Here is a 9,714-nt window from a genome sequence, read left to right on the forward strand (position 1 = left end):
GATACCGTCGTCGACGGTGGATGAGGGCCGAGAGGCCGGGATGAGGGAAACCGAGGAGCGCAGGCGAGGCTGCCGGAAAGATCGGACGCCGGGGGACTCCGAGACTTCGAACGAGTCCTCGTCCGAAGCGTTGAGGAGCAGTTCGAGGTCCATGATGTGAGTAAGAAGTTTTAAGTTTATGCTGGTGTGTCACAGGGTGCTTGCAAGCTGAGACAAAGGGGAGAGGAGCGGATATGGTGTGTCTAAATACCCTGTGGTGCGGAAATGGGTTGCGTACAAGGCGTGGTCTTTGGTTCCCGAACTTTGTTTATAAGTCTATAAACTTCATAAGTTGTAAAAATACCTTGTTTTCCTGTGCTTCCTGGAAAACCTGTACATTTAAGGTTATTTTCAACTACAGGATGACACCCTCTTGTTTCAGCTGTCAGATTTCTACATTGGGTCTGTAATGTTGTAAGCAGGCTTTACAAACAGCATATATTTTTTTTATAGCACAGGCATGTATTTTAGATTGCAAATTTCCAATGTCGAAATAAAATGAGAGTTTTGCTAGAGTTGTGGCGAGCTCCTGTCATCTCGATCGTTTGATTAAAGGTGGTCATAAATCTCAGTCTGAGCTGTCTTAAGTCAGTCTTTTTCTCGTCTCAACGTTCCGATAAAATCAAACATGTTAAATATCGGAAGTTTTTTGACTCTCTCCAGCACCAAACGGGATCAGCAAACCTGGTAGTTACTAAGGTAACGGCCGAAAAAACTCCTCAAATACCGACACACACACACACACACACACACACACACACACACACACGATAGACGGTAAATTAACAGTGTTATGAGTCGGAGATTAATTCGGCGTGTATCTGATCCACCAACCAGCACTTATTTAAGTGAGAAATCGTAACTTTTGAAACGGTTCGCCTCTCATTCCTACCGTCATCTCCCACGAAAAAGGCTGGTAGCAAGTTGAGACGACAAAATTCAAAATGTTAAGTCTGTACTGAAATACATTTGGTCTGTATGGATTATATTGATGCCGGATTGGCAAGAAGACTATCGACATATGACGTCTTCTATCTTGTGTTTCTAGAGTTATGTGTTTTTGTGGACATGTAAGGAATTGTTAATATGTCATTTCTTAAAGGGAGTTTGGCGTAATATTACCCCGGAAAGCGCAGGGAGCTTCCGTTTAATTCAAGCTGCTAATATGTGTATTTTTAAACGCTTTGCCACCACTACAGAAACACCAGGTAACTCCTACATTATGATACGGTTGGCTGACGTCGACTGCTGTAAGTTATTGGTTTGATTAATGGGTTACAGTCTAATAATGTGCGTTTGTATTGATTACTGACGGTGGCTGATTGTTCTCACTTTATAACTGCCTGTTTTAAAACCACCTCCCTAATTAAACACGATGTGCTTGATGGTGATAATGGTGACCCCTGATGAAACTTGAAAGCTCACCATTCTCGTTTCGTCTCGCTTCCCTTTTTACAAGTCACATACCATCTCTCTGTCTGTCACTTGCCGTGTGTGTGCAGTGCATTTACTGTTTTTTTCACACATAATTTCAGGCCAGTTGGAGGAGTTAAACCTGTGATTTTCTGCCTCTGTATTATTATCCAGGCTGCTGCTGTTTCTGCTATATTTCTTGCAGTTTGCAGGGTGTCCAAACAGAAATACTCCAACATCCAGCAGCTGAATGCTGTGTCCAGATAGTTACTGGTTGAAGTTGGTTTCTGTGGGCAGCTTAATAAACTGTGTAGCTGTTTTAAAGTTTTAAAGTTGTAAAAATACCTTGTTTTCCTGTGCTTCCTGGAAAACCTGTACATTTAAGGTTATTTTCAACTACAGGATGACACCCTCTTGTTTCAGCTGTCAGATTTCTACACTGGGTCTGTAATGTTATAAGCAGGCTTTACAAACAGCATTTTTTTTTATAGCACAGGCATGTATTTTAGGCAAACTGCTTTTTTCAGTGCAAGCACAACTCATTTGCATTTTATAAGGCTCCCTTTTATTACTGGGCTCTTGTTTAGTGTATTTAATATTGTGTGATTGCAGGTTTCCACTGTGGTGCCATGGTGCCATGACGTTTTAATGCTGTACCCTACAACAATCATGGCCGTATAGTTTACTAAGAAACATTAATAATCCATTACTTACAGTTCAAAACTTGGAGCTTACAGCTTGTCCTTTACAGTAAGTTACTCAACGGACAGTAAAAAGAATCCACTTGTTTATCCACTGTAAATATTGTACTTCAGAGATCAAGGTTTTACATACAAAAGATATTTTCAGTTTACAGAGTACGATGCAATTTTAAAAGATTAAATTACCTAACAGTATATAAAGTAGTTAAATATAGCTTTTCTTCACAGCCACAACATAAAATGTTACATAATGCATTTGTAACAATAATCTAGTAATATAATGTGACACTAACAGGGGTCATTCTGCTGCCAGTTGACTAATTTTACTTTAGATATTTTAAGTATATTTTGCTGCTATACTTCTGTACTTTAACCTAGGTAAGATTTTGAACACCAGACTTAACTTGTAGTGGAGTAATTGTACCTAAAGGTATTGCTACTTCTACTTCAGTAAAAGGCCTTAATACTTACTCCATCGTGGAAAATAAAACCCACTTGATAACATTTAATCAAAATAAGATAAAATAAAGTGAAAATACTATACATAGAATGTGTACTTCAGTAATGGTAATTTGAGACTTAATAAGCGAAAACTCAGAAAGTATTTCACCATGTGTACACAATATGTAAATCGGCACCTAGGTCTCTGAAGCCATAAGCAAACAGAACCTCCCTTTTCCCAACAGACACAGACTCATCACCAGTCTTGATTAATCGAAATAAATGCCTGACTCTCCCTTGATCTAACAGTGTATTGGCTCAGATGTGTGACCATAAACATTATGTTAATTATAATGAGTTATATCTTGATTTAAATCCATTTTGTACAATGAAGGTTTATTTCTAATAGAATAAATGTGACGGCTCCTATATGTATTTATAATATCAATATATCACAGTAAGTGGTATCAAACTGATTTTAGATCACTACATAAAGTGATGAAAACGCCATGGTCAGGTGTTGCAGGTCTTAGTATCTGCTCTATCTATAGTTTAATTTTATGGATTTACATAATATTTCTATTACAAGTTACAAGTAACTGTGTTATAATATTATTATAGTTGTCTTTTTTTCCCCAGATCATTTTCTTGGTGTGTTCTGTTGTGTGCCATCGGTTAAAGAGTAAGTATTACTCAATATTAGTCTGTTTATATTTATTAAGTGATGAAACACATCCTCTTACAATGAAAGATAGCCACACATTACCTCTCCCCTGCTGGGTCTTTGCGGTTTTGAGTGTGCAAAGTTTGGCTTTATGCTTCCTGTTTTTTTGCTTCAATTCTTGTAGAGAACATTGCACAATTTGAAGGTTTGAGTTCAGTTACCAAACAGAGGCGTGTCCAGAATGTTCTTTGTGAGTTCGAAACTCCACAAAAATGCGACCCTGACCCCAATGTGGCCATTCCCAATTAATCTCGTGGGGCAAATTATGAAGAAACGCATGATGAAGAAATGACTTGTGATACCATCTCAGTAACTGAAGGCAACAAATGCAATGACATTGATGACAATGGCAATGACAGATTTGGTGAATGTCTCAGCAGCTTTAGGGAGGAGGAAGATTTTTTCTGTGACGCTCATGACAGTTGCAACTTTGATAACGTGCCTGATAAACTGTGCCAGTGGGTGTAACAGTCTGGAGTGACACAAAATGCAGTTGATAGCCTACTTAAAATTTTAAATAAACACATCCCCATACTTCAAAAATGCTCAAGAACTTTAATGAAAACATCACATTCACATGAAGTTAAAACAACTGACAGTGGGGAGTATGTCCACTTTGGCATATTGGAACATGTGCTCCAAAACAAAGAAGGACTACTGTCACAAACTGACACAGTCATGTTACAGGTGAACATAGATGGACTGCCTATATTTAAAAGTTCTCCAAAGCAATTTTGAGTAAATTCCCTTTTGAAAAGGATCCATTTGTGATAGGTATTTTCTGTGGAAACAGCAGCAAACGACACAATCCCAATCAATACCTGCATGACTTTGGCTTCTGATGAGGTTTTTCCTGTGGGGTTGAGGAGATGGTGTACAATGTTCACTGTCTGTGTTATCTGGCAGATGTGAGAAGGTTTGGTCCATTAGATTGTGTGTCTACATTTCCTTTTGAAAACTTCCTAGGCCGCTTTAAGAGAAAGGTTAGTAAGTCACAACACATTCTCCAGCAGATACCAAATGTTGTAGAGAGGTAGTCCACACAGAAGAAATCATCTTACCGCCCAGCTAAACTTGGTGGAAAAAACTCAAATGGACCAACAGTGCCAAATGTTGCTTAAGCCACACAATACAAGAGGACCACACTTGAAAATGCTGTAATAAAATGTAGTACAGGAGACAACTGTGTGATGATTGGTGGACAGTTTGGCTTGGTTAAGAACATCTTGTATGACACCACCACAGAGGAAACTTTCATTCTGTTGAGACGATTTTTAGGTCTGGTCCCACTGTACACAGAACCAATTAACTCACAAGACGCTGGCATCCACACAGCTTGTGAGCTTGATGCAGAGGTCAAAGTGTACAAGCTTTCTGATATCGAGACAAAATGTGTTCTGCTGCCACTTGGATTGGATGGGCAACAACTCCTTTGCTTTATTTGTATTAGAATGTATTATATGTGTCTGTGTGCCTGCCTGTTTTTGATCCCTTCTTCAGGAAGTTGCAGTACAATCATCTGCCAACCAAGACGACTTCATTTAACCTATTGTACACAAAAAGTTCAGTTTACTCATTAGGAGGAGTACCACTCAGCCTGTAAAACAGTTGTTCAGTATCATCTGTGGCTCTGGAGGAAGGAAGCTTTCCAAAGTTTGAAAAAACAACCCTGATTATATCATCTCAGTTTGGGCTTGAGAAAAGATTTTTAACAATCTGTGTTACAAACTGGAGAAGTGGGGTTTTTAAGAGGTGACAATTTAGGAGGCAAGGGGTTTCTGTTTAAATATGCCATCCAGTTGCATTATGGGGAATGTAGGATCCAGCATTTTTGGAGCTTGATCCAAAGTCAGGATATCTTGGCCTCTGTTGCGCCGATTTTAACCATTCTTTTTAGTCTGTCTCTTTTAATATGTCTCTTTTGAGTCCCCCAACAATGTGGAAGTGCAATTCTAAATTGCTGGAGTACAATTATTCCAATCAACCCTATGATTGACACTAGATTAGAGCCTTTAAAAGCCCATATGCTGCCTCGCCCAATTTTTCCCAGCCTGCATGAGTATTGTCTCCTCACAACAGTCTTATGCACTTTTCCCTCCTTTTACTTTCAATAATAAATATGGAGTATTTACTTTTGAGCCCTCCTTAATGATTGTTTTGGTTATTCCCCTAGGAAGAGTTTGTTTGGTTCTCTCAGTGGTGTGTTTAAGTAGCATTTTGCTTCTTTTGTTTTTTTCAACAGTAGCTATTTACAGTAAATTGTTATTTTAGGGGTTAGGAGTAAATCCTGGTAAGGGTAAGGTAGGCGCCAAGTGAATCCTGGTTGGAGATTACAGTCTTTGTTGGGGGTACACTGTTCAGTGCCTTTGGCCCAGTCTCAGGCTGATGGTGCTGTGCTGTGTTTAAAATTGCCTCGAGCCTGGCACGCCTCAAAGAAGACAGTCAAGATTAAGGCAGTATCCTGTGAGGAACTGGGGTTTGCTCATCACCCATAGCCTGCTATCAAATCTCCTAGGTGGTAGTTAACTGCTTTGTATTATTGTAAGGGGTAAAGGGAGACAGTAGCTGGCTTAAGCTGTCATGATGAGTGTCAGCAACTTGGCAGGTGGTCAGGGTACAGCCGTTTTGTTAATAAGCACTAAAGCTTATGCTTTTGTTAGTTGTGTGTCTGATCTTTGTTTGAATCACAACCAAATGCCATGTAATTCAATTTTCAATTAAACTGTACATTAGACCTCACCTGATTATGTGCAAATAAATAAATAAAAAGATAAAATTATTAAATAGACTGAGAAACAGAAATGACTACACAGATTCTATATAAATGCGTAATAAATATTTAAATTAATTCATTTTACATTATTTTGTTTTAAAAACATGTAGCCTACACTTCACTCAGCTAAATCCTGACTGATCTCCCCTATTTCTGACTTAACAAACCATCTACTCACATAAATCTCGATGACTCAACTCATCTATCCACACAAGATGCCAAACTATGCTGGTTTAAAACTCAAGTTAGTATTTATCAGAAGTTATTCTACTTTTAAATTCTTTTTTAAATGTATATTATTAAATAATCATTCTAATTAACAATGTCTTATCTTTTTTCTTCAATAAATAAGATGACCTCACCTTTCTTCCATGTTGTGGATTTCATGGGACGGGGAGAGGTGGAAGTGGTCAGCACTATGTGGATGGCTGGAGAGGATGCCTGCTCTTAACATCAGTATAAATTCCCCAATGATATAAAGTGAGCTCAGCTGTAGCATGAGAACCCAGGAGCTGACTGGGAAACATGCAATGTGCACTCACGCTACAAAACACGTAAGTCATTTAGAAAATGTTGCTGTTACATTCGGGGTGCACTCACTGCAGCTGTACCATTTTGAAGTAGTGCCTGTGCCATGTCTTGCAAACTCAATTTTTACCCCTACCATTTGTTAAATTAGGTATGGACATGCTCCCATCTGATTGGTGACGACAACAGGTGCATGAAGTTGTGTCAGGGTGCTGAGGTGGAGCACTATGGGATTAACCTGTAGCTCGATAGAGGCCTGCACAAAACAGGTGTTTGTTTAACTCACAACAGAGGCCTCTGATCATACATTGTGAGTGTTATATGTGCCAAACTACAGAGCAGCTGTTAGGGTACACAGTCATGGGGTCCACAGACATCTATTTACTATAGTTCATCAATGATAGATGTGTTGTATGACCTATTCTAACCATTTGTTATCTTTTAAAATGCAGTTTCACCTTGCTCTACCTTAAAGTATCTAAGACTACCTGAAGAATTTTTCATTTGTAAAAACGTGTTAATAAAAGTTCAGTTCATCATGTTTGATTTGCCAATCAAAGCAACCCTGAAACTGTGCATATTTTCCTTCTTCTACAGTGGATTATGAGAACACCAGATGAAAGCCAAAAAGGCTAGACAACTTCTCATCTCAATTATGAAAGTGACAGCATGCTGGGAAGTATAATCAGTGAGTTTCTTTGTTTTCGCATTGATTATTTAAAGCAAACACTGGTCGAAGAAGTACTCAGATCCTTTACTTAAGTAAAAGTAATAATACAACAACAATGTAAAAACAAATAACAAGTTAAAGTCCTGCATTCAAAATTACATTATATTATTCGATTGTTATTACTATAACATCAATGTGTAAGCAGCCTTTTACTGTTTACAACTATTGTGAATGTTGTGTTGAGGTGGAGATAGCTCAGTTGTAAGTAGTTGTCTGTAGCATGAGTGAGATGTCTCACTATAGGGATACACCCCCTCGCATATTCACAGAAGCACTCACAGTATACCATTACAGCAGCCCTGAGTGGCTGGAAATCATGACGTCTGTGTCAGGGCCCTGCGCCTTTATATATATGACTAACACAGCGTTCCAGGTTTCAGGTGAACAGAATACAGATAAACAGAAGATAGAGGCTAGAAAGAAAAGCCAACAATCTGGCAAGGAGTGAGTGGGAAAGGGCCGGTTAAATACTGCAGGGCTGATGAGAGGGGTGCAGGTGTGTAGATGGGTGGGTTAGTCAGGTGATGGGGAAAGGAGGGAAAGTCAGATGGCATCTGGTGGACAGCTCAAGGATGGCAGGTCTGGGAAGTTGGAGGAAAGTACAAGGCCTTTGAGAAGTGAGCAGGGGCTGTAGACAGAGACAGAAAGCAATGCAGAGGGCTTGGGATGTGAATATGGCTGAAGGGAGGGAGTGAGGAGCAGATTTTGACAGACTAGTGCTTCTGTGACTACACAAGGGGGGCTACAGTGAGACATCAAAACGAATGCTTTCTTAAAATAAGTGAAAAAAATCAATTAGTGCAGAATAGCAGTGATTAGTAAAGGACCTAGTAGCTATAGCTGTTAAACAAATGTAGTAGTTGAGTAAAAAGTACAATATTTCTCTCTGAAATGTAGTTAAGTAGAAGTAGCATAAAGTGAAAATATTTAAGTAAAGTACAAGTACCCCAAAATTGTACTTGAAGTAAATGGAAAGTTACATTCTCTCTCTGTCTAAAACTAATTAACATGTGCTTACATACTCTTTTACATTCACTAACATACATAATTAAGATATATCATTATTTTGAAATTTTGTATGTAATATTTTATTTATTTTTATTTACACCAGACCAAACTCACAGTACCCATAGTGCTATTTTTGAAGAAGACATCAATCAATTATGTAAATCAATGTCAGCCTTACACAAAGAAGCACCTGTACTGACAGAGATATTGTTTCACTTTTCCTTATCAGCACAGATCAATGAATCTCATGAGTACAGAGAACAAATCAGGTATTTTCCTTTCCTATCTAAATATGTCATAGCACTGACTGCTGCAGCAGGCTTATGCAAGACCTGATATGAACTCATACACAATGTCAGACCCAATGTCCAAAATATTATTCTGGAATGTGAGACAAATGTTCAGATGATTCTAAACTGGATTTTACATTATGAATGACACCACTGCATCAACCTTTCTTAGTCATGCTGAGTAATCTTAAATTAATGCTCTGCAAAAGCAAAGTGTGCAACATTATTGACGGTCACCCTCTATGCTGTCAGATGGTCTGCGATGGAAGTTGCCTGATATCAAACATTGAGGCAAAATGGCCAGGTTCTGTCCATGATTCCAGGATCTTTCGTACATCATCACTGTCCCAGAGGTTTGCACAAGGCAAGAGAATGTTGTTACTGCCCAAAGGGTTTTTACTTTTGGAGTAATATATATGTTGCACACTCATAAATGTGGGACTTTGAAATGAGGGAGAAGGTGTAGTCATTTTTAGGAATTCAAAGTGGTAATTATAGTTCTTTTCTGGAAAACTGTATCAGGTACACATCATTGTTCCAATTATTATAAGTCATAAATGCATGTGTGGAGGGGATCATTAATCTGTTTACCATAAGAATGTCATGTATACTGAACAAATGTATTGTATTCTGCAGGGGAGTTAAATGGAGTCCTTCTTGGGGACAGAGGATATGCTTGCATGCTGTACCTGCTGACACTTTACCATGAACCAGCAACAGACGCAGAGAGGGCTGTCAACGGTACCCACACAAGAACGAGGACACGGATAGAGATGGTGTTTGGCCAGCTGAAATCAAGGTTTCAGTGCTCAGGGTTACTCCTGACAGGGCCTGTGACATTATTATTGCCTGTGCAGTCTCTCACAACATTGCCACTCTGCGTCACGAGAGGCTGTCCACAATGTTGCTGGAGGAGCAATGGGAGGACATTGTCCCAGCCCTTCAGGAACACATGGATGGAAGAACAGTGAGGGACCTTTACTAGAACACCTGATTCAGTTGATCCCCATTTTAATCATGGTCACCCCTGTTTTGGAATGATCCCTTTTATTTGGAAGCGTTGCATG

At 39.1% G+C, this 9,714-nt stretch overlaps 1 long non-coding RNA gene across 6 annotated transcripts; it reads left to right on the forward strand.

Moving 5' to 3' along the window:
• Positions 1-68: 68 nt before the first annotated feature.
• Positions 69-9,011, forward strand: LOC121890492. 6 transcript variants are annotated; one of them, XR_006093816.1, is made up of 8 exons: positions 76-156; positions 703-738; positions 3,234-6,335; positions 6,444-6,645; positions 6,771-6,888; positions 7,217-7,307; positions 8,587-8,626; positions 8,900-9,011. It is a non-coding gene; the product is annotated as an uncharacterized LOC121890492 (long non-coding RNA). The 6 variants fall into 6 exon arrangements; XR_006093814.1 differs by lacking the exon at positions 76-156 and having other exon boundaries at positions 334-738; positions 3,234-3,276; positions 6,307-6,335; XR_006093815.1 differs by lacking the exon at positions 703-738 and having other exon boundaries at positions 69-156.
• The last annotated feature ends 703 nt before the right edge of the window (positions 9,012-9,714 follow it).

Source organism: Thunnus maccoyii, chromosome 23 (genome assembly GCF_910596095.1).
Source record: "Thunnus maccoyii chromosome 23, fThuMac1.1, whole genome shotgun sequence".
Lineage (NCBI taxonomy): Eukaryota > Metazoa > Chordata > Actinopteri > Scombriformes > Scombridae > Thunnus > Thunnus maccoyii.